General features: G+C 44.0%; 1 protein-coding gene and 1 pseudogene across 1 annotated transcript in view; one reads left to right on the forward strand and one right to left on the reverse strand.

The window, feature by feature from the left end:
* MAML3 (mastermind like transcriptional coactivator 3) overlaps window positions 1-24,681 on the reverse strand; it is a 426,464-nt gene that overhangs the window by 190,528 nt on the left and 211,255 nt on the right. The window lies entirely within an intron of this gene.
* LOC136123509 (Golgi apparatus membrane protein TVP23 homolog B pseudogene) lies at window positions 21,584-22,201 on the forward strand (annotated as a pseudogene).

Below are 24,681 nucleotides of genomic sequence, written 5' to 3' on the forward strand. Positions count from 1 at the left end.
TAACTATTTCCTTTCCCATATTAGGGAAGTTTTCAACTATAATCTCTTCAAATATTTTCTCAGTCCCTTTCTTTTTCTCTTCTTCTTCTGGAACCCCTATAATTTGAATGTTGGTGCGTTTAATGTTGTCCCAGAGGTCTCTGAGACTGTCCTCAGTTCTTTTCATTCTTTTTTCTTTATTCTGCTCTGCAGTAGTTATTTCCACTATTTTATCTTCCAGGTCACTTATCCGTTCTTCTGCCTCACTTATTCTGCTATTGATCCCATCTAGAGTATTTTTAATTTCATTTATTGTGTCGTTCATCGTTGTTTGTTTCATCTTTAGTTCTTCTAGGTCCTTGTTAAATGTTTCTTGCATTTTGTCTATTCTATTTCTAAGATTTTGGATCATCTTTACTATCATTATTCTAAATTCTTTTTCAGGTAACTGCCTATTTTTTCTTCATTTGTTAGGTCTGGTGGGTTTTTATCTTGCTCCTTCATCTGCTGTGTGTTTTTCTGTCTTCTCATTTTGCTTATCTTACTGTGTTTGGGATCTCTTTTTTGCAGCTGCAGGTTCGTAGTTCCCGTTGTTTTTGGTGTCTGTCCCCAGTGGCTAAGGTTGGTTCAGTGGGTTCTGTAGGCTTCCTGGTGGAGGGGACTAGTGCCTGTGTTCTGGTGGATGAGGCTGGATCTTGTCTTTCTGGTGGGCAGGTCCACGTCTGGTGGTGTGTTTTGGGGTGTCTGTGGACTTAACGATTTTAGGCAGCCTCTCTGCTAATGGGTGGGGTTGTGTTCCTGTCTTGCTAGTTGTTTGGCGTAGGATGTCCAGCACTGTACTTGCTGGTCATTGAGTGAAGCTGGGTGCTGGTGTTGAGATGGAGATCTCTGGGAGATTTTCGCCGTTTGATATTATGTGGAGCTGGGAGGTCTCTTGTGGACCAGTGTCCTGAAGTTGGCTCTCCCTCCTCAGAGGCACAGCACTGACTCCTGGCTGCAGCACCAAGAGCCTTTCATCCACACTCCTTAATCTGGAATGATTCGTTGTCTATTCATGTATTCCACAGATGCAGGGTACATCAAGTTGTTTGTGGAGCTTTAATCCGCTGCTTCTGAGGCTGCTGGGAGAGATTTCCCTTTCTCTTCTCTGTTCTCACAGCCCTCAGGGTTCTGCCTCTGCGTGTAGGTCGCCGGAGGGCGTCTGTTCTTCGCTCAGACAGGACGGGGTTAAAGGAGCCGCTGATTTGGCGGCTCTGGCTCACTGAGGCCGGGCGGGGCGGGGTGGAGCGGGGCGGGGCGGGGGGGGGGCACGGAGTGCGGGGCGGGGGGGGGGGCACGGAGTGCGGGGCGGGGGGGGCACGGAGAGCGGGGCGGGGCGGGGGGGCACGCAGTGCGGGGCGGGGGGGCACGGCGTGCGGGGCGGGGGGGGGCACGGCGTGCGGGGCGGGGCGGGGCGGGGGGGGGCACGGCGTGTGGGGTGGGGCGGGGGGGGCATGGCGTGCGGGGCGGGCCTGCGGCGGCAGAGGCCGGCATGACGTTGCACCAGCGTGAGGCGCGCCGTGCGTTCTCCCGGGGGAGTTGTCCCTGGATCCCGGGACCCTGGCAATGGCGGGCTGCACAGGCTCCCCGGAAGGGGGGCGTGGATAGTGGCCTGTGCTCGCACACAGGCTTGTTGGTGGCGGCAGCAGCGGCCTTAGCGTCTCATGCCCGTCTTTGGGGTTCGCGCTTTTAGCCGGGGCTCGCGCCCGTCTCTGGAGCTCCTTTAAGCGGCGCTCTTAATCCCCTCTCCTCGCGCACCACGAAACAAAGAGGGAAGAAAATGTCTCTTGCCTCTTCGGCAGGTCCAGACTTTTCCCCGGACTCCCTCCCAGTTAGCTGTGGCGCACTAACCCCCTGCAGGCTGTGTTCACGCCGCCAACCCCAGTCCTCTCCCTGCGCTCCGACCGAAGCCGAGCCTCAGCTCCCAGCCCCGCCCGCGCCGGTGGGTGAGCAGACAAGCCTCTCGGGCTGGTGAGTGTCGGTCGGCCCTGACCCTCTGTGCGGGAATCTCTCCGCTTTGCCCTCCGCACCCCTGTTGCTGTGCTCTCCTCCGTAGCTCCGAAGCTTTCCCCGTTTGCCAACCCCCGTCTCCACCAGTGAAGGGGCTTCCTAGTGTGTGGAGACCTTTCCTCCTTCATAGCTCCCTCCCACTGGTGCCAGTCCCGTCCCTATCCTTTTGTCTGTTTATAATTTTTTCTTTTGCCCTACCCAGGTACATGGGGGGTTTCTTGCCTTTTGAGAGGCCTGAGGTCTTCTGCCAGCGCTCAGTGGGTGTTCTGCAGGAGTTGCTCCATGTGTAGATGTATTTCTGGTGTATCTGTGGGGAGGAAGGCGATCTCCGCGTCCTACTCCTCCGCCATCTTCCCGGAAGCCCCTCCTCCACACAGATAAATTTGATTTGCTTATTTAATGTATTTGATGAGTGACCCAGAATATTCATGTGTTAGATATTTTAATTAGTAGAATGTGAAAAGTCTGCGAAGCATTTCCCGAAGTGTCTTCTAGATTTAAGTGTCCTTAGAAAGGGTCTTCGGAGGTTTAGTTAGAGGTTCAATCTTCTAGACCAGTGATTATCCGACTTTAAAGTGACTTGAGAGGCTGTTAAAAATGCAGGTTTCTTGGTGTCACTTCCTCAGTTTGATTTAGTTGCCCAAGGCAGGGGCCAGATTGGGACACACGCTGGCAGCACGGGCATCTAAAGAAATATAATAAAAACCTCTGATTTCTCTAAGGTAGTTGGTCTCGCATCCCCAGTTTTTAGAAATTTTGATCTAGAAGAACAATTCTGTCGGAGTCCTGAAATTCTGAAGTTGTTTGTTTGATTAAAAAAATATACACAAACCCAATGTCAATATCAAATGTTCCTGAGTTGATTGGTGATACTCTGGGACAGCTCATCAACAGGACTAAGAAACAAAGCTCTAGATGGAGATATTTCAAAGCGCAGAGGATCTTGAATACTGCAGGAGCTCGCTGGATTTCTACAAGACTTTGCATGAAAACGTTTATTTTTTTATATTTTCATTCCTCATGAACTGAGGGTGTGCTGTATGCCTGTGTGCCAGGTGCAAAGGAATGGATTCATTCCCCAAAACAGAGACCACATCAGAAAGTGAACACATGTCAGCTATATATTGACAAAAGTTGAGTATGTTTGTTTAAAGGGGATCTACATGAAGGGTAGAACAACACACACAAAAAAGAGATCTCTTATCACAAATCCTGAAATACACCTTGTCAGCCTTATATACTCCTAAGATCATTTTAGAGAGAAAACAACTTTATCACATAATAAAAGTCATATGAATTTAAATAATACACACACACACACACACACACACTATTTCCCTGAGAGCCAAGAGTTTAAAACCCCTGCTTGTGACCATCCCAGGATAGATACAGCTTCTCTGGACCTAGTCAGTAGGAAATGACGGGTGTCCGGAGGGGATGTCAGTTAAAAACCTCTGTTCTTGGGACTTCCCTGGTTGTCCAGTGGTTAGGACTCAGCGCTTTCACAGCCGTGTCCCCAGGTTCAATCCCTGGTCAGGGAACTAAGATATCACAAGCCTCGCAGCAGGGCCAAAACAAAACAAAACAAACAAAAAACAACAACAACAAAAACTCTCTTCTGAAATGCTCCAGGAAGAAAAGGATCATCGCAGAAGGGGCCTCGCCCTCCAGGAAAGCATCTGAAACCTCAACTACAGAGGCCCAAGGGAATGCTGGGGTACTGCTGAACCCCCAGCCCAAGGGGAACAGGACCTTGAGTTTATTTTTATAAATGACCATGATCGTTTTCCTTTTTGCTATGAGCCAGATTTAAAACTCTATTCCTAAGCAGTTTTAGGTATGTACACATAAGAGTGGTCATACCTCTTTTCAGTGTTTGGAACCCAATTCCAGCTGCGAGCTGCCAAGTTAAGAGATTCTTTAAAAGCATTTTAAATCTTTTGTGTGTGGCTGAATTTTTAGGGACGCTTTTATCCTTCAGCTACGCCTAAATTGGACCAACTTTATCCACAACAACACATTGAGAATGGATCATGAAATAACAGGAGCAGTGGCAATCAAGGTCCTTGACACTGAGAAACACTAAGCCCCAAGATCTCCTCAAATCTCCATACTTCCAAACACATGAATGTTCATAGAGGCTCTTGGCTTTCTCTCAGTTGAATGAATAAAGTATATTTTCATCACAAGTCACATGAATTCTGTGTACTCTTTATATCTCAACTAATGAGGTTTTTCCCAAGCTCCATACATGTAGTCCAAACTGGTGTTTCAATGAATTTATTAGCTACTCATTAAAACCGAGACTGTTATCTCTGCAAATGCCAAGGTTATATGACTTTCAAATCTCCGCACGTAGTTATCAGTAGAAAGCTCTAAACTTCGAAGTTTTTATTAGAGACTTTGGTTCACTGCTTACTAAATATTTCAAGATTGGCATTTAATTTTGTAATTGGCTGAGAACTTCTAATGTACCAGATATCAAGCTAAATGCTTTACCTCTATTACCTTGGTTAATCCTCACAATACCCCTATGACGAATGAGGAATGGGCTCGGAGAGGATGGTCATTTGTCCCAGGAAACACAGCAGAGCCTTACTTGGTTCCATCTACCTCTCAAATCTGCGTTCTCACCTACTGTGCTATTCTGCATGTGATGACTCCTGTTCTGATCAAACACGAGCAAACCTTGCTTAGAAATTCTGGGAAAGTGTTTTAGACACCTGTGTTGTGACAGCCCTTAGGAGGATGTGTTCATGTTTTTGAGTCAGAGCTGCCCGATTCACAGAAAATTGTTGTGTTCCTCTACAAAGAAGGATGTTACTCCGTAAATTTAGCATGTGTTTGAGAAGTGATGATAGCTGAAAACTTCAGGAGGGAGCAGATGTGTGCATCCCGGTGGTAGCTTCCTTTATTCTGTAGCTTTCTGTAGGAAAAACTCCGCTGAGATCTGCAGTTGCCAGTCGCTATCAGAATACAACGATCTGACACTGAACTGCTCTGTCTTTTCAGATACGTAAACACACGCACACGCACACACACACACGTTACACTACATTTATTTTTAAGGACGAGAAACAATTTCCTTAGGAATATCTCCTACTAGAAGTCACGCATACTTTATCTACTCAAACACGCCTGTATGCGTGACCTTGTATTACAATCTGAAATTCCTAATGGCATTTTATTTAGAGCTGTAAAGAAATGACAGGGAAGGAGGTCAGGGAAGAAGAAGGGAAAACCGTAGGGAGGAAGAGGGCAAATGAAAAGATCAGATCTTATCTACATCCTTCACAGCTGGAGACTTACACGGACAGCTCAGACCAAAGAACAGGCATATTGGAACAAAGCTTCAATCTGCTTATTTTCTGGGAGGAGGGAGGCGGGAGGAGAAATACTTCAGGAAGGCCGAGCACTTTTCTCTCCCTTGGGTAGGAATCAAGAATATTTTTATTTCACTGTTTACTCAACATGTCCCTTCTTTTTCAACGAGAAATTCTCCTTTTTGTTTTTAGCCCTTTCCAGGAGTGCCTCCATGGCACTGAAGTCCCACACCAGTTCAGGGGACGCAAATAGCCCACTGTGCCTGGTCCTGACACAGCTGTTGAATAAAATCCCAGCACTTGCTATCTCCCTTTGGAAACAAAAGTATCGAAATAAGATCTCCTAGTCTATAAAAAGCCTCTTGTTTCCCTCAAAGAGGCAGGCGCTGCGCTTCCTCGGGCAGTTGAAGTTCACAGAAAGCAAAGGTAAGAGCTACCCTCCTGGAAGAGAATTCTCCATCTCTCTCTCCCTTTCACACAGGCGCAAACAACACATGCACGCACACACACACACACACACACACACATCATCTTAGTGAGAAAACAGGACATTTTTCTTATTTCTGGATGGCATCTGACTCCCACACCTCCATTTCTTAGCAGGTTTTTACCCCAAAGCTGAAAGCTAAGGGACTTGCCTTCATTTGCCAGCAAAGGGATTGCCGTTATTTACATCTTTGGAGTAACTTTGTCCACAAATAGGAAACAAGGCTGGAGGAGAGGATTTTTGTCTCTAGGATGAATCCTCCGTGGGTGACGAGGCCCACGTGTAGAGAGGCGATTTCTCACATTCAGGCAAACACGGGTATGAGTTAACTGGCTCTGAGAATGTTCCAGTGGGCAGAGGCAGGCAGGGCACCACGCACTCAACCCATAAACAGCTGGGCTCCTAAGACTGTCGGCTGAGCTTTCATCTGTGGGGAGAAGCTTCTTGGCTTCATCCCACCAGCTGAAATTCATCTTTCAAAAGAAATTAGACGGAGGTACTGTTGTTATAGCAACAGTCAAAGTCACTTACACAGCCTCTTCCCCACAGCCTCACTATGGCCAGTGATTTCAGTTACGCACAGGGAGTGACCGAGGCTGAGCCCGGGTGGACCCTTTCTTTGCCCCTTAAGGAGTGGAAGCCTAGATCTCCTATGGCCAGTCTGAAGCTAGAAGACCAGATTCTTATGGTCCACAGAGTTCTCCCAGTCCTGAAAGTCGACGAGCAGAGAAGCTCAGAGAAAAACCTTTGCATCTGATGTTTTCATCTCTTGGGTAGGAACTGGACATGTGACCACTGAATTTCCTGGGGTTAGCCACGTACTAGTGGTTTCAGAATGGGAATTTCCAGTGAGTTTGGTAATGTTGGCCATCACCATCACATTCTCAACTTTCGTCCTCCAGGAGTTTATTCCTGGGGGTGTGGAACTCCCAAAATAAAGGCCTAGTCCAAGCCCCAGAAACAACAGTCAATTCCAAAATGCCCCTTTCTTGACAAAAATATACACCTATTACCCAACCTTTATAGCAAATAGCCTTCCCAGGCAGATGGCAACATAACAGTCTACATTCACCCCAGAGGTACCCCAAGGTGGTAAAAATCTATGAAGCCAGTGCTCACAATGAACGTGAACTGTGTCCTCCCCAAATTTGTATGTTAAAGCTCTGACCCCCAACAGCTCAGAACATGAAGGCGTCTGGAGATAGGATCTTTAATGAGGTCCTATGGGGGGCCCTCATCCAGTCTGATGGTGTCCTTATAAAAAGAGGAAATTAGGACACAGATACCCACAGAAAGAAGACCATGTGAAGATACAGGGAGAAGACGGCCAAGGACAAGCCAAAGAGAGAGTTCTCAGAAGAAACCAACCCTGCTGACACCTTGATCTTGGACTTCTATTCTCCGACCTGTAAAGAAATGCATTCCTGAAGTTTAAGCCACCTAGCCTGTGTGCTACTTTGTTATGGCAAGCCCAAGTGATAATCTGATTTAGACGTATCTCTGTCTTCTCAGTATCTTACACAGGTTAAGCACTCCATAACTATTTTAAAGGAAAATCTTGCACGGATGTGTTCACGCTGTGATTCAACTAACGGAACACCTACTGTGTGCCAAGTTCTAGATCAGGCACTAGGGTCTCGAGAGTGAACAAGATTCAGTCTCTGACCTCAGGAGCCTTCAGAGTGGAGGGGAAAGAAGCGGATGAACAAGGACAAGATAATTTGACATAGATGCCTGTGCTGTGGAAGCCCAAAAGAAGGGCGTGTTAGTCCAGATGAGGTAAGGCTTCCTGGGGGGACTGGTAGGTAAGCTGAGACTTGGAGGATTCATAGTGAGGAGAAGAAAGCATGGCCTCTAAGTGAAACTCAAGTGGTAGCGTCTGGCTTGAGCCAGAGTGCAAGGGGGAGGCTGGAGAAGGGAGAGCTATACAGATCATGGAGGGCTTGTCTGCCATGTTAAGAAGCTTGGACTTTATCCAGACGCTCTGAGAGACACTGGAGGAAAAGGGGTCACTTGCAATGCTAACTTCTGATTTCATAGTGAGAGACACTGGTTGCGAAAGGTAAGGCATTTGAAGTGATCTGTATTGGTTTGCTAGGGCTGTCATAACAAAATACCATAGACTGGGAGGCTTAAGCAACAGAAATGTTGTTTTCTCACAGTTCTGGAGGTGGAGGTCCAAGATCAAGGAGTTGGCGAGTGGGTTTCTCCTGAGGCCTCTCTCCTGGGCTTGCAGACAGCCACCTTCTCACTGTGGCCTCACATGGCCTTTCCTCCTGTGGGTGTGCATCCCTGATGTCCTTTTATGTGTCCAAATTTTCTCTTCTCAGAAGGACACCAGTCAGATTGGATGAAGGCCTACCCTAACAGCCTCATTTTAACTTCATCACCTCTTAAAAGGCCCTATCTCCAAATACAGTCCCATTCTGAGGGCTTCAACATACGAATTTTGGGAGAAGACACTATTTCAGCCCATAACATAATCCAACATCATTCCCTGCATGGCTGATTAAGCCAATGGCTAAAGTCATCTTTTTTTTTTTTTTTTAAATTTACTTATTTATTTATTTTTAGCTGCGTTGGGTCTTTGTTGCTGCGTGCGAGCTTTCTCTAGTTGCGGCCAGCGGGGGCTACTCTTTGTTGCAGTGCACGGGCTTCTCACTGCGGTGGCTTCTCTTGTGGCTGAGCACAGGCTCTAGGTGCGCAGGCTACAGTAGTTGTGGCTCGCAGGCCCTAGAGCGCAGGCTCAGTAGTTGTGGCGCACGGGCTTAGTTGCTCCGCGGCATGTGGGATCTTCCCAGACCAGAGCTCGAACCTATGTCCCCTGCACTGGCAGGCGGATTCTTAACCACTGCGCCACCAGGGAAGTCCCTAAAGTCATCCTTAACTTATAAATCAATACAGCACACACTTGGTCTTGAAGCAAGTAGCTCAACAAATGCTATTTGGTACAGAGCTTAACAGCATATTTTTTAAAAAAGTGTTTGTCTCCCAATTTTAAACCCAAATTCAAAAGACACTTCATATCTGCCCCTGAACTATTAGCGAAGAAGTGTAGTCAGAGATGACTCCAAGCAGAGCCTCAGAAGTAGCCCGTCATGATTTAGAAGGCTCTGAAAAATGACCAGTCGTTCCCTTAAGTTTAGTAAATGTTACTTTACACTGATAATTCATGTGACCTCAGAGAGACACAGAGGGAAAACCGAGGCACCGAGAGACTAGGGCTACAACCTAACTCAGAAAGCACAAGGAATGACAGAATTTCCTGCTCCAGCCCGATGCCCCGTGCAAGAAATCACTTTGCCTGTAACAGATTCAGAGTTTGTCGACTTTCTGTTCAAACTGTGGTGTGCTGTAAGTGTGCTGTAACAGTGTAGAGTCGCAAGTATGTATTTCAGTGGTTTTCTCTCTCTTACCTAGCCATCCAGATATTATTTATGCGGTTTCCATCATAACGCTACAGTTAAGTTTGCATAATATTTTCTGTAACCACCTACTTTTGCATGGTTATGGCTCTCTCAAGTCCCCTGGGACAGATTTTTTTTTCACCTCGGTCTCAGTTCTGAAGTAAATTTTTTTTGGTAACAACAAATGATGACTTTGGGGATATTTTGAAGTTATGTGAATGTAAAAAAAAAAAGAAAGGAGGATTTTTTTACTTCAATGAATATTTGGTTACCTTTTGTCCAATCGAACACCACAAATCAAAAAGAGCTGAACATAACAAAGGCATCAAGGAAGGCAGTGTAATAGACGTCACTGAAGACTGCCCACACTGCCTGATTTAGCAATTAAACAAACTTAATTATGTGATCCGGCAGCAGTGCCTTAACCTCTCTGGACCTCCGTTTCCTCAATTGTAAAAGGAGAGGGCTGGACTACCAGATCGCCAAAGCTTGCTCCGGCTCTATTTAGACTCTGGATTCAGATCAGTGACTCACTTTCAGAATCACCCTGGAAGGCACTGTTAACTCAGAAGTGTAGCTGTATTTGGCAGGTAGTTACTGAGTAACTAAGAGCCTCATTTTAAGTCGGAGAGCAAGAATCCATTACACCCTTCTGCAAATGTTTCCTGGCTTTAGTAAATTAGAAACAAAAATTACACTAAATAGTAAATCAGAGATCTTTTAAAAAACCAGAAACCCAAGGGTATAAATCACATGGTTCATTTAAAAGAATTTCTCACTTTATGATGGTCTGCTTGGTATCAGGTGCTGAGCTGGGTGCAGAAACAGGAAAGATGCAGAGGATCCTTGCTTTTAAAGAAATTCAGAGCCTGTTGCCATTTTCCTTTTGCTCCTAAGTATCTATTGGATACTTTCAGGAAATGCTCCTGTTGTGCTCGGTCCTTTGTCCGGACATAGACAACAGTGAGGTTTCCATTCTGGTGACCGAAACTTGGTTAACTTTGCTAATTTACAGGATAATGCAAAGCTGCTTCTTCGTTTCCACCATGAGTGATTTTTGAATAAATGACCTTAAATGACATGAAGAGTCAGTGGGTAACTGCATACTGCACCAGGTTACAGGGAGAAGCTGTCCACATTTTCTGGGCGTGGTTCGTCGTGTATTTCACCTAGAAGACGCAGATGGGTGTGGGTCTAATCATAGGCTTAGAGTCACGGGCCCTGGGTCCTAGAATCACTTCTCTCATGACCAAGCTGTGTGTTCTGTGGAAATCAGGTGACTATTCTCCACCTCCATTCTCTCCTGGACAAAATACTCTCTAAAAATCCCCTATAGATCTAACAGCCTAGAATTTTAATCTTTCTAGGTCAGTTTGGATATAGTTGGAAGATGAGCCAACTGACATTTTACGTTTCCTTTTAATCTTGTGGTTCTTTTCTAAAATATGTAACTAATTCCTAGATTTGAAAGAATGAAAAAGTTTGTGACTATCGCTGTTTCTAAATACATTGTGTAGTAAAAGCTAATTCAATTCCTGCTAACTTTGCCTTTAGCTGTAACTTGGCTAAGGGCCAACCTGATATTTATCCTTATGTAAAAAAAAAGAGCTCACTATATAAAAGAATAGGTATAATAAAGATTATAAGGGGAATGCTTAAGCTACTTAAGACAGAAATGGGTTTCATGGACTCAAGGACTCAGGAGACTCAAATTTAAATGAACGATTGATACAGGTATTATGATTCCTTTTCATATATTAATTAAAGTAGTTCCCGAGGATGCTTGTTTACTAACAGTTTGATGGTCTAGTTTGAATTGCAGCTGTTACTTTTCAATATATCACAGGTAGTATGTATTTACGACTATACTTCAATTCTTCTCAATTTGGGCAACAGTTTGCCCAAATTAGTTTAAATCAGGGAGAGTCTATTGTATTCATAAACTCCTCATCTAAATGGCAGAAATGATGACTATAAAATTCATCGTAGCTTTGTTGGAATTCTGAAGCTTACCATTTAGTCTGAGACTCGTAAAGAATGAACATGGAATGATTAATGGCCATTGTTGATTTCTTACAGCTGTAACTTATCAGAATACGTATACTCTAATACTGTACCCATGGTAATTATCTCATTACTATGAAGTGTCACAGAAATGCATTATGCGAAGTACACGTTGAATCACATTTAGCAATTTCTTTTTATGTTTAAAACCCCGAAGCTTAGTGTTCGCTAATAGTTGGAGCTTTGTATGCAAGTTGGGGGCTTTGCAAGAGAGTTGGGGGCTTTGCAGGGAATTGGGGGCTTAGCATGGGAGTCACGCACGTGAGCTGCAGATCCCAGGCAGAACCATCACCAGCTCTGTGCCTCTGGTCTCTCTTTGAAACTTTTCTGCACCTTAATTTCTAATTTGAAAATGGGCATATTCATGCATGACCCCTACTATACCTCATGGAAAGGATTAAGCAGATTAAGTCTATAAAACAGTTGGTCACTAGGAGGAAAGGCATTAACGAAATTACTCAGCACACTGCAGTGGTGACTTCTCCAACCGCATGAATAGCTAATAAGCAGGTACACATAACACTTGACATTTCTATGGAGCTTTTCATGTAAGCATCTTAACGTCACTTAAGGAAAAAGAAATGCATGGCAACAATTATCAGAGATCTGAGAAGTGTCAGCTCATTGGCCAGAGAGGGTAGAGACACAGAAGCTTCGTTTCTAACACCAGAGTGTTCAAAAGGAGTAGGGCATCCAGATCCAGTTGTTATCACATAAACCTGAAGATAGGGCCTTAGAAATAAGGCGATGTTTATTTGAGTCACCCATCCATACATCTGAGATGGCCTGAACAACGTGAGAGCAAAAATTCCCAAAGAAAGTGAACACGTGGTTGGAGATGGGCCCTCTTTTTAAAATTAATTAATTATTAATTAATTTTTTGGCTTTGTTGGGTCTTTGTTGCTGAGTGTGGGCTTTTCTCTGGTTGCGGCGAGCGGGAGCTACTCTTTGTTGTGGCACGCGGGCTTCTCACTGTGGTGGCTTCTCGTTGCGGAGCATGGGCTCTAGGCACACGGGCTTCAGTAGTTGTGGCACGCGGGCTCAGGAGCTGTGGCGCACAGGCTCTAGAGCGCAGGCTCAGTAGTTGTGGCACATGGGCTTAGTTGCTCCGCGGCACATGGGATCTTCCCGGACCAGGGCTTGAACCTGTGTCCCCTGCATTGGCAGGCGGATTCTTAACAGTGTGCCTCCAGGGAAGCCCCGGGCCCTCTTAATTAGATGACAGCAGTCAGCAAAGAGACAAAGAAACAGTATCAGTGAGAGATTAAAATAAAACATCAGGAAAGTAGGACAGAGCAAAGAAGAACAATTTGTGGTCAGATTTGTCATATCGGTTGCAGCTTTGAAATGAGACCTAAGAGACCATTAAATTAGTACCAGAGTAATTCAGTGGGAATCTAAGAAAGGGTTCCTCCAGGACACCCAGCAGCATCAATATCACCAGGGAACTTGATGGAGATGCGAATTCTCGGCTAGTTCCCCAGACTTCTGATCAGAAACTCGGAAGGCGGGGCCCAGAGTCTGTTTCAATCAGCCCTCCAAGTGATTCTCCTGGGCTGAGAATCCTTGTTCAAGAACAGTGCAGCCTGTCCAGCAGAACTTGCTGAGAGGATGGAGATGTTCCGTATCTACGTTATCCAATACATTAGTCTCAAGCTGCATGTGGCTGTCATGTACTTGAAATGTGGCTAGTGCTACTGAGGAACCAATTTTTAAATTTTGTTCATTTTAATTAAATTTAAAAGAGCTGGGCTTCCCTGGTGGCACAGTGGTTGAGAATCTGCCTGCCAATGCAGGGGACACGGGTTCGAGCCCTGGTCCGGGAAGATCCCACATGCCACAGAGCAACTAAACCCGGGCGTCACAACTACTGAGCTTGTGCTCTAGAGCCCATGAGCCACAACTACTGAGCCCGTGAGCCACAACTACTGAAGCCCATGTGCCTAGAGCCCGTGCTCCACAGCAAGAGAAGCCACTGCAGTGAGAAGCCTGCACGCCGCAACGAAGAGTAGCCCCCTCTTGCCACAACTAGAGAAAGCCCACGTGTAGCAACAAAGACCCAACGCAGCCAAAAATTAATTAATTAATTAATTTAAAAAAAAAGAGCTGCATGCAACTAGGGGCTACTTTATTGGATAGCAAAGTTCTAGAATGCTGCTGTGAATGAATGCCAGGTTTTTGGTCAGTAAGAGAAGCAAATGGTGAAGAATGGAGATGCTGTCTGTGACCGTTCTACAGAAGAAATCTCATTTGGAAAAGTTGGAGGGAAAGAGGCATCATGGCTTGTATGTCAGGAGGTGAAGTCAAGGTTTTTCAGGAAAAGGAAATCCTGAGTGGGTTCAAAGGTGAAGAAAATCAGAGGGCAGGAGAGGTGGACATTAAGAAAGGAGAGACACATGAAAAAGTGTGTTGCAAATGTCTAATTGTGCTAAAATACCCATAATATAAAATTTACCATCTTAACCATTTTTAAGGGTACAGTTGAGCGGTATTAAGTCCTTTTACACTGTTGTACAACCGTCTCCACCATCTGTCTCCAGAACTCTTTTCTCTTGCAAAACTGAAACTCTATACCCATTAAACAATAACTCCTTATACCCCCTCCTCAGGCCCTGGCAACCAGCATTCTGCTTTCTGTCTCTATGAATGCAACTGTTCTAGATAGCTCATAAAAGTAGAATCATAGAGTATTTGTCTTTTTGTGACTGGACTATTTCATTTAGTATATAATATTCTCAATGTTCATCCATGTTGTAGCATGTGACAGAATTTCCTTCCTTTTTAAGGCTGAATAATATTCCATTACATGTATATACTTATCTGTCCATGGACATTTGGGGTGCTTCCACCTTTGGCTGTTGTGAATAGTGCCTCTATGGAGATGGGTTCATAAGTATCTCGAGACCTTGCTTTCAATTCCTTGGGGTAAGTAGCCAGAAATGGAATTGTTGGATCATATGGTAGTTCTATTTTTAATCTTTTTGAGGAACCACCATACTGTTTCCCATAGAGCTGTACTATTTTACATTCCCATAGAGATATCTGCTTTTGAACCAATGAAGAATGGCACATCGGAGCCATCAAAAGACGGCTCTAAAGACAAGCGTGGGGAAGAGGTATGTTGAGATGGAAGTGTTGGGGGGGAGGGGCGTGTGGACAAGGCTGCTCGGCTCTAATGGTTTCAATTTTTTCACTGAAGTTGATGCAAGGACCTCACCTCCAAGGAAGAACACTGCTAAGGAAAAACCAAGGGCTTGAGGAAAGAAGTGAATGAAGGTGTGTAAAGTTAGTCCTTCATAAGAGAATAACAGGATGAATGGATAAAGAAGATGTTGTATGTGTGTGTATGTATATATATATATACATACACACACATACATACACGACAGAATACTACTCAGCCATAAAGGATAATAAAAGAACGCTATTTGCAGCAACATGGATGAACCTAGACATGATCACACTAAGTGAAGTAAGTCAGACAGAGAAAGACAAATATCATGTGATATCACTTATATGTGGAATCTAAAACCTGATACAAATGAACTTACTTACAAAACAGAAACGGACCCACAGACATAGAAAACAAGCTAATGGTTACCAAAGGGGAAGGGCAGGTAGGGATAAATTAGGAATTCAGGATTAACAGATACAAACTACTATACATAAAATAGATAAACAACAAGGACCTACTGTATAGCACAAGGAATTACATTCAGTACCTTGTAATAACCTATAATGGAAAAGAATCTGAAAAAGAATACATATATATATACATATATATGTATATATATATATATATATATATATATATATATATATATATATAAAACTGAATCATTTCGCTGTACACCTGAAACATTATAAATCAACTAAACTTCAATAAAAAAAATTAAAAAGAGCGGAACAGGGAAACTTTCCCAGGGCTCTGAAGCAGAGGTATAGCCAGGACTGTTACAGGACTGAATTGTGCTTCCAACCAAAAGATATGTTGAAGTCCTACCCACAGGACCTCAGAATGTGACTTCATTTGGAAACAGAGTCACTGCCGATGTACTTCGTTAAGATGAGGTCATACTGGAGTAGACTGGGTTCCTCGTCCAACATGAGTGGTATCATTCTTATAAGAAGATGAAAATGTGAAGGCATGGAGACACACAGGGAGAATGCGACGTGATGGCAGAGGCAGAGATTGGAATTATGTCGCTGCAAGCCAAGGAATGCCAAAGAATGCTAGCAAACCATGAGAAGCTAGGAAGAGGCAAGGAAAGATTCCATGCAGACTCTCAGAGGGCCTGCTGACACCTTGATTCTGGACTTCCAGGCTCCAGGGCTGTGAGACAATAAATCTCTGGTGCTTTCAGCCACCTAGTCTGTAGTACTTCATTATGGCAGCCCTAGGAACTAATACAGCTGCAGAGTATGAATCTGCAATAGGCCAAGGTCATCCCACGCCAAGGTCAAAATGAGTACTTCCAAATTACTTTGCGTCCCACCTACCAGCAATGTGCTTTCTGATACACTGCAGTAATACAGGTCATCAGTCAATGTAACATATATTTTGAATCACAGTCCTCGCTAAAAGATTTTCTTTCTGTCAGGAACAAATGGTGCCTGCAGATAAATTGTATGCTTCTAAGAACCAAGGGAGGAAAGAAATCCCAGAATCTTAGGGGAGAAGCACGTGGAGTAGATGTGTACAAGCAGTACCTCGGGGCTGTCATTACCTGGAATTCTTCTTGAATTAATTCATCCAGACAAGCTTGTTAAAACAATTAGAGGCTTGCAAACCTTACAGGGAGGTGGGGAGATAAGGAAAGCATCCTTATCTCTTGCTCAGTGGTACATACCATTACAGCCAGCAATGGCCACATCAGCACAGCACACGCACGGGCTTTGGGTTTAGACTAACAGCTGTCCTTCCAGCTCCCTCACTAACTGTCCAACTTTGCACAAATCACTGAATCTCAGTGAGCTTGTCTCCTTATATAAAATGTAGATAACACATGGGACTGCTTTGAGATCATGTCTTTGAAAGTACCTCACAAAGTGCCTGGCCCCCTAATAATAGGTTCTCATTCCCTTGCTGTCCCTAGTTATGCTGTCCAAGAAGGCAGTCCTGAGACACCTGTGTCTACTGAGCACTTGAAATGCAGCTACTGCAAGGATGAAATTGAAATTTTAATTAAATTTAATTTTAAATTTAGATTTAAATGTAAAAACTGAAGCAGTGTAAAATTTTTCTGGTAAATACAACTTTAGCATAATGGTAGGAATACACTTCGCTTGAATTATGGCATCGCATAAGATACAGTATTACTATTATGTGTGTGTATCAGGCACCAGCATCATTTCTAATGCTGCACATAAATGCTGTCACTGATCCAGCCAGTGGACATCCTGATTCATTTCCCCTGAATTTTTTTTCTGGGCTATAAGTCTTAGTATGGCTCTTGCTTCATCTGTAAAATCAAAGACTTTTCTAAATTTTTAAATTCCTAAGTTTGTCTGCTTTTGCTGACTTTGGTCTTTAAATGCCAATGATTTGGGGAAAACAGTAGTACAATTATTTTCCTACTTTTACACTCGACTTTTATGGCAAAAGTCAGCATTAAGGTGACGAGTGCCTAGAGATTAAGCCATTTAAGAAAAAGTTGCCTGATATATCCAGACAAAACTATAATTCAAAAAGATATATGCACCCCTATGTTCATAGCAGTACTATTCACAATAGCCAAAACAACCTAAATGTCCATTGACAGAGGAATGGATAAAGAAGATGTGGTATATATACACAATGAAATACTACTCAGCAGTAAAAAAGAATGAAATACTGCCATTTGCAGCAACATGGATGCAACTAGAATATTATCATACTAAGTGAAGTAAGTCAGAAAGAGAAAGACAAATACTATACGATATTTATATGTGGAATCTAAAATATGACACAAATGAACCTATCTACAAAGCAGAAACAGACTCACAGACATAGAGAACAGACTTGTGGTTGCCAAGGAGGAGGTGGGTGGGGAGGGATGGCGTGGGAGTTTGGGGTTAGTGGATGTAAGCTGTTATATACAGCATGGATAAACGAGGTCCTACTGTATAGCACAGGGAACTCTATTCAATATCCTGTGATAAACCATAATGGAAAAGAATATTTAAAAAAAAGAATATAGGGCTTCCCTGGTGGCGCAGTGGTTGAGAGTCCGCCTGCCGATGCAGGGGACGCGGGTTCGTGCCCCGGTCCGGGAAGATCCCACATGCCGCGGAGCGGCTGGGCCCGTGAGCCATGGCCGCTGAGCCTGCGCGTCCGGAGCCTGTGCTCCGCAGCGGGAGAGGCCACAACAGTGAGAGGCCCGCGTACCGCAAAAAAAAAAGAAAAAAAAAAAAGAACATATAGAGGTATAACTGAATCACTTTGCTGTACAGCAGAAATTAGTACAACATTGTAAATCAACTATACTTCAATTCAAAAAAAAAAAAAAAGCTGCTTTATTATGAATCCTGGGTGAGTCTATGCCAGAGGCAGATGTACAGTGGTTGTGAGAGCTGACGGGTGTAGGGTCAGCACTGCCACTGACTGCAGCACAAGACAAGGGTTGAAATCCTTCAGATGTCCTACCAGAAGAGTCTGTCTGGCGCACCTTGTAAGGGGAGCTCGGCCATGGCTGACGTGGAAGCGATGTGGGTTATTTGGTTGAGTAGGATAACCTTGAGTGTTTGCCAAGTCAAGACACAAGTCATAAAAACAAAGTCTTTCCCTTGCTGCCTACTTGTCCTCCTCCCTTGAAAACATACCTCTTGCTTTTGTTAAAATTCACCTACATCCTAGTAAAAGATGAAGAGCTATGAACTGCAGTTATAAAGAAAAAAAATCCAGAAACATCTCAAGTTTTAAATTTCTTGACAAGAAATGTATCCAGTTAACAAACTCCCTCCTGTCTTGGCTCCCTTCCACAGCCCCTCACATTAAGAAAAAAAAAAAAAAAAAAAAGCAATTAGACTCTGGCTTGTCCTGAAAGGCACACAGTAAAAGTATCACTGTTCCAAAATTCCAAAGCAATTTCACAATCCTAATGAAACAGGGAGGAAATGGTTTTTTCTTGAAGTGTTGAAAACAATCACCCCGTTGCTATGTGGAGTATCTTTATAAACTGTAAAGGGATTTGCAAAAATTAGGCTGTTCCTTCAACACACATTCACTGAGCATCATTTATGCACCAGGCGCCACACGAGAAGCTGGGGATACAAAGATGAATAGGACGTGAGCGGTCTGGAAGAGCTGACAGCAGAGGGAGAGAGTCACGATTATTACTCATGATAATGTGGCCAGGCTTCCCATGCCCTCTTCCTACCTCTAGCTCCAGGAACCTTGATTTTAATTCACAAAGAACCATACTGTGGAGAGAGGGGAAAAAAGAAAAAGAAAATGACCACAGTAATGCCTGTAAAGGTGGCAGGTCTCTCTAGAAATATAGCTACTCCGTGAGCTTAGACCTCCTTTAAACGAAGGGTGAGGAAAGAACACAGCAAAACGCCTACGCAAACTGTACCACGCCCAACCACAACAGACACCTAGGGCTAGACGAGAGGAATTCAAAACGAATTGGGAAAGAAAATCATATACTGTGTAAAAATCAGTTAAAAAGGAAAACGAAACAACCCGGAATACAGTGAAAAACATCTTTCTCTCCTTGTCCTTTGCAGAATTGCCCCAGAGTCACGTCCGAAGAAAGACATTACCTTCGGCTCCCCTGGAAACGTGAGGTTTCACAAAGTAATCCAAGTTTGGAATTGATAACCCAATTTCTACATATTTTGGTTTTAACTCAGATGAAACAACTCAAATATCCAAACTCAGGTTTTCCTGATGTGATTTTATGCCCGCTTAGAATCAGAGGCTATGGAGAAAAATATATACGCAATAAATCTAAAATCATTCAATTACCTTAAGTCAATTGGGAGGCTTATATTTACTGAGAATAGGCATTTGACTCCCACAGTACAAAGACAAGCAAATGGCTCCCATGTTGCAAAATCATTCTAAGTAGTTTATTACTCTGTGCCCGGTTGTTCAAGGGGCAAGGAGAAAGGCTTGGGAGCTTGATCAGGAAAATACTACATCTGTCAGCTGGCAGCAACAGCACGCCGACACAGCCTCTTGAACTGACTGCCGAATGAGCATCAGCTCACAGGAAGGGAGGAATTCAGCCCCTCTTGGGAAACAGATCCATGCTGCAAAATGAGTCAAGTTAATTTCCTTCAGTTAATTAAGCCGGTTTCCTTATTAGCAAAGGGAGGTGACCAAGTCTAGTTCACATCTAATGACTCACAGAATGATGAGGTTAGCTAGCCCCATCTCTATATTTAAACTTGACTTTTAGATAGAGTCTCAGAGAACTTCCATAAGCAGTACTAGCCCTACCCAGTATTTAGTTCTGCTTTTACTACTGTGGAACCAAGGATTCGCTCAGAAATGTCCACGTGAACTACCACGGAGGTCTGCTAACTGCGAAAATTCACATACTGCTTCATCTCAGAGACGTGTATGTGTGTGTGTGCGTGCACACCCAAGGCACCACGACATCCGGTATCCTTGAGAGGCTGGGGACTAAGTAGTATTGGGGAGTCCTCTAAACGCCCCTGGGACATGGCACCTCACATGGAGGATGGGTTTATGGTGAACACTTCCTCTTTACCTTAAGCAAAATTTTGATGGTGATGAGGGGTGGGTACGGGGACAAGAATTCCTCTGGAATGGCTCAGGGATCCAGGTCCAAACCAGGGCAAGTCTGATGGTACTGCTGAACCAAATCTACTGTTACCCAGACGGGTCCCAACAATTTAAGCCCTCCTCCAAGTTACCAGCAAGTAGCAAACATTCATCGTGTATCCATTCTATGCCAGCCAGATCCCAAATCTTTTCTCTCAATTCCCACATCGACCCTGCAAGGTAATAAACATCATTTATACAAATGAGGACACTAGGGCTCCGGAAGATGAAACAGACTGCCCAGGGTCACACAGCTCATGTGAGGGAGTTGAGACTTGAATTCAAAAGCCTATGCTTTCCGTTAGTTCCATGCCTCTCCGCTTGTGAATGGAATGTGTTTCTTATTTCCAAACTATTCTGAAATGAGTGTGGCTCTCAAATGAAATAGGGAAGGAGGGGAGGCATCTTCAGAACTGCTCTTTCTATGCAGTGGGTGGCTGGCACATAAGGAAGTACTATCTGAAAGGGGATCTCCCGTAAGGGCTGCAGTTCTTTCAGATGTTCTCAGAACAGTTCTGCGGCTGTCTGGGTTGCTCAGGTAGAGATACATACTGCCCACTAACCCAACCCCAGTCTGATCCTAAAGAGCATGGCATGCCGCCCATGTAGGCCACGGGAATGGCCAATCACATTGACGACCGCCCTCCAGGGACATCTCTACAAAGGCAACAACACAAGGACGAATTTCCCAGGAAACCAAACTTGCCCATCCACCGTGGTTCACCTCTGGAGCTGTAAAAACTCACATTATACTGGCACTGCCTTCACCTGGATCTCTGTATTTCTCTTCATGTTTCTTTTTTAATATCCTTCACTTCAATTTCACTTTCCTCATTAGCCCTCATAGGGCTAATATTCTGTAGTTCAGAAGACGACTGTATACACTAAATGAGGTAACATAAGCAACGTGTCCAACAATGCCACGTGAAGATTTCCAGTAACTCTCCCCTTCCATTAATGGTTCCGTAGTGACCTGTAGGGATTTCCAGGTGGGTGTTCCTCATCCCCCTCTTCAATATTGTTATCAAGTGTAAAGACAATGCAAATACACAGTTTTAGATGATGGATCCAGGGTTCCACAACATGAATACTGATGATTTTTTTTTTTTTTTTGCGGTATGCGGGCCTCTCACTGTTGTGGCCCCTCCCGTCGCGGAGCACAGGCTCTGGACGCGCAGGCTCAGCGGCCATGGCTCACGGGCCCAGCCACTCCGCGGCATGTGGGATCTTCCCGGACCGGGGCACGAACCCGCGTCCCCTGCATCGGCAGGCGGACTCTCAACCACTGCGCCACCAGGGAAGCCCAATACTGCTGATTTTTAAACTTGAGGTCTACATAAAAATGGATTTTAGGATCTCTAAGAATCCCCAAGAATTGTAGGCAGAATTTTGTGGTTATATGCCCCTTTTTTAGGAGAGAGGATGTAAAGCTTTCATCAGATTCTCAATGTGGTTCGTGATCCTCCAAAAGTGTAACAACAGGCTGGCGTGGGCCGCCATGTTGCAGCAGGACAGTAATGATGACATTGAAGATGTTTCACTGTTTGATGCAGAAGAGGAGACAACTAGTAGACCAGAAAAATCCAAAATCAGACACCCAGTGGCATCATTTTTCCATTTATTCTTTCGAGTCAGTGCAATTATAGTCTGTCTTCCCTGTGGGCTGTTCAGCCGCAGCTTTATTGCCTGTATGGTGACAAGTACCTTGTTGTTGTCATGTGACTTCTGGGCAGTCAAGAATGTCACAGGTAGACTAATGGTTGGCCTGTGCTGGTGAAATCATACTGATGAAGATGGAAAAAGCCATTGGGTGTTTGAGTCCAGGCAGGCCTCTCCTCAAGACAGTGAAACTGTTTCAGAGGCTGAATCAAGAATCTCCTGGTTAGGACTCATTGCCTGTCCGGTGCTGTGGGTAATATTTGCCTTTAGTGCCCTCTTCTCCTTCAGAGTGAAGTGGCTGGCGGTGGTTATCATGGGTGTGGTGCTGCAGGGGGCCAACCTGTATGGCTACATCAGGTGCAAAGTGGGCAGCAGGAAGAATTTAACCAGCATGGCTACATCGTACCTTGGAAAGCAGTTTTTAAGACAAACCACTGGAGACGATCAGATCTCCTGAAGAGAGTGAGGGAGCCTGTGTGTTCTTTCCATTGGGAACAACTGAAGGGGGTCTTGACTCTGAACCTTTAGAACTCAGTACCTATTGCAAAGAGGAGTGTTGGGTTTGTTTTTCCATTTTAAAGTTTACTTTAAAAAAAAAAAGGAAAAGTAGTTTTCATATTAAGTTTTTACTTTCTAGCATATGGGGCTTGAAGGTGTGGTGTAGCTAGAAACATTGTTAACATTTGGTTCATGGTGTACATATGTGTATGCACATAGTCGTGTAAGATCCATGTGTTAAATTAACACAAGTGTTTGTGTTCATGCCCATATGGAATGGAGACCTTTGCATTTTGATCCACAGAACAAGAAGGATGTCCCTAGTCTATCTCAAAACTCTCTGTGTTTACATACTATTTCTGTAGATTATTTTATTTGCTTCCATGGTAAGAGTGAGCACTTTGGCTTATATAGAGAGTTAGAAATAATTGTTAATTTTACACTTAATATATACTTCGTGATGAAACTTCTTATCCTGGGCATTTACAGGCAGGTAAAAACCAAATTTGGGCTATTGGTGTTAACTAGTTTCTAAAATTTTGTTTATTTTTATTTGTAATGAGTCACGTACTTAAGGCCCAGTTAATATAAAAGGAATTTTCATAGTTTATGTTCATGGGATATGTAGGCATTGCTGCTGTTCTATTTATTTTTGGGGAAAGATAGCCAGATTTTACTTTGGAACCTTCCAGAGGCTCTTCAGTGGTCCTTGGCCTAATGAAGTCTATCTTTTACCACTAAAAGAGTATTATTCTTATGTCATAGTGAGAATAATCGTTTCAATACTTGGCATTGTAAATGCCTAAAAGACGTTTTATTTTACGGATGTATTTTTTTTCTTGCTATAATGGGGATATTGTAAATCATGTATTTGTATTAATGGTATTTCTTAAAACAATATCTGTAACAATCCGCAAACTATTGTAGGCATCTGTAAATTCTGTTGCAGGTACTGTAAACTTTGTTTTAATCAACTGATTGATTATTTCGTGATTGTATTTATACACCGTTAAAAAATTTTTGAAGATGTTTTGTTTAATTGAATGTATCTTATTGGCATGATAGCTTTAAAGGTGCATAACTTTATATTTGTATAAATCTCTACCGCTTACAAAGCAAAAAAAAAAAAAGTGTAACAACAGTTCTCCTACTGGTTAGCAGTAACAGATCAGGTTGGGTGGAACCTGTTTTATAAACAGCCCTGATTTCCTCGAAGTTCAAAGCCATGTGTTTTTGTAATTCCAGGTTACAGTAATGAATGTACATTCTCCAGATCCAGGGAGACTGTGTATGTTCTACACTCATGGCAGCTGGAAGGCTGGGCTTGGTTCTGTGTCTTCATTCTCATCAGGCAGCAGGAGGGTATAACCAGGGTACAGAAGACCCCAGAAACCATATCACGTGAGAAACAGATGAAGAAGCCAAGTATATTTTGCTGGAGAAAGAGAAGAACTGGGGAGTAGGAATGCCAGAGCTCATCTTTAAATAGCTGACCATTGCTATGTAGGAAATGGATTAGATTTAATCTAATGTAGCTCCAGAATATGGAACTAAGATCAAGGGTTGGAAATTATGGGGAGAAATTTTCCAGCCTCTCTATAAGGAGGAACTTTTGAAAATAGAAAGGGCTTCACTGTGAGGCTATCGAGCTTCCTGTCCCTTGAGTTTTCATACCAAGTTGCATGTTCACCTGCCGGGGATTTGTAAAAGGGATTCTTTATTGGGTGGAAGGTAGGGGTAAATGACCTCTACGATTCCTTCGAATTCCATGATCTGTCTATTAAGATTTTATATCTCTTATTAAAAGTTATAGTCAAAGACACATACACACGTTCCTACCCTTACTTCATGTAATAGATCCTTGTGGTGAATCATTTCATAAAGGGGATAATTACTTCTTTAAAACTTCTGATTTCTATGTATTCTGTCGCCTTAAAATGGAGCAGACCTATGCCTGGGTGCAGCGTCTGTGTTTTCAGCACAGCCTCCGCCCATCTACCTCCTTGTCTGAGTCTCCCCCGCCCCAACAGCCTTCACCCCACCCTCGCCTCTCCCCGGCCTCTTGCGCTCTCCACCTAACCGGTTAACCTGGCTTCTTATCCTACGGTCTCTCCAATCTGTTCTCCACGAGCAACCGGAGGAATCGCTTAAAACCATTCATCAGAGCAGGTCTTGCTGCCTAAGGTCCTTCTACAGATTCCCATTCTCTTAAAGTCACCCTCATGGCCTGGAATCGCTGGATGACATGGTGTCTCCAAGCCCATGTCAGGCCAGGCTCCCTCCTCCACCGCGCTCTGGCCACCCGGGCCTCTCCTCCTGCCTCTGCACCTGCTTCCCCTCTGCCTTGAACCTGCCCCTCCTACCTCCTGGTCATCCTTCAGGTTTCAGCGCAAGTATCAACTTCCTGGCCATGCTGTCTCAGTTAGCCTCACCCCACCT

The sequence above is a fragment of the Phocoena phocoena genome, chromosome 5 (genome assembly GCF_963924675.1).
Source record: "Phocoena phocoena chromosome 5, mPhoPho1.1, whole genome shotgun sequence".
NCBI classification, from domain to species: Eukaryota; Metazoa; Chordata; class Mammalia; order Artiodactyla; family Phocoenidae; genus Phocoena; species Phocoena phocoena.